Source organism: Mus pahari, chromosome 18, assembly GCF_900095145.1.
Source record: "Mus pahari chromosome 18, PAHARI_EIJ_v1.1, whole genome shotgun sequence".
NCBI classification, from domain to species: Eukaryota; Metazoa; Chordata; class Mammalia; order Rodentia; family Muridae; genus Mus; species Mus pahari.
This window is the reverse complement of record NC_034607.1, coordinates 2,128,165-2,129,511: the sequence shown is the minus strand read 5'-3', so window position 1 is coordinate 2,129,511 and position 1,347 is coordinate 2,128,165.

Here is a 1,347-nt window from a genome sequence, read left to right as displayed (position 1 = left end):
ATCACAGCTTATACATCACAGCTTATACATCACAGCTTTCTGTTGCTGCAGAGCCAAAAGCAAGTTGGGGAGGAACATGTTATTTGGCTTACAGATCTCCGTTAATTTTCCATCTCTTAGGAAAGCCAAGGCAGGGACTTGAAGCAGGAACCTGGAGGCAGGGACTGAAGTAGAGGCTGTGGAGAGATGTGAGGGATGCTGCTCACTGTCTTGCTCCCCATGGTTGGCTCTGCCTGATTTCTTTTCTTATTTTTTCTAAATATTTATTTATTTTATGTATATGAGTACACTGTAGCTGTGCAGATGGTTGTGAGCCATCATGTGGTTGCTGGGAGTTGAACTCAAGACCTCTGATCGCTCCAACCCCGACAATGTAGCTGTCTTCAGACACACCAGAAGAGGGCGTCAGATCTCATTATGGATGGCCGCTGAGCCATCTCTCCAGCCCTCTGGCTGATTTCTTATATCTTACATAACCATGGACCACCTGCCCAGTGACACCTCCCACAGTGGGCGGGGCTCTCTCACATCAATCATGAATTCAGAAGATACACCACAGGCTTGCTCAAATGACCCAGTGTTTTACACGGCCACCAGATGGCACCAGACTCACACTGCGCGGCCCTAGCTCACTCAGCACCAGAATAAGGAAGGACTCCAGGCCCCAGCCTGACAACTCCACAGGCAGGCCTGGGGATCGGAGAAGGCTGTGACCTGTGACCTGGAAGCGGAAGGACTTGAGGCTCGATGCTGTTCTCACAGAGAATAGGACAGACTGGGGCGCTGTCTAGAGGTCCCAGAGAAATCAACAGAGCTTTGCAAAGACAGCCTTCCCTACTTGTCATCCCATACCAAAAGCTCAACTCAGAATAGATCAAAGACTTTGAAGTAGTTACAGGAAATACCGAAAGCCTTAGATCGAGAGCCGTGAGCGGCAACTGGAAAAGCTACCGTAGCCCTGGGAACAAAAGTAAGAATTAAAATGTGGGATTTTTTTTTAGATTAAAGAGTTTCTGGGGCTGGAGAGATGGCTCAGCGGTTAAGAGCACTGACTGCTCTTCCAGAGGTCCTGAGTTCAGATCCCACCAACCACATGGAGGCTCACAAGCATCCGTAATGGGATCCGATGCCCTCTACTGGTGTGTCTGAAGACAGCTGCAGTGTGCTCATCTAAATAAAAATAAATAAATAGATAGATAGATAGATAAAGAGGTTTCTGAAGAGTCAAAGAAACAGACAGAATAGGAGGGACAGAACGGGAGAGAAAGCGTTGACAGCTGTCTGCCTGTCAGAAGACTAACACACAGAACACGCAACAATCTCAGAACATCAGACACTAAAAAAAAC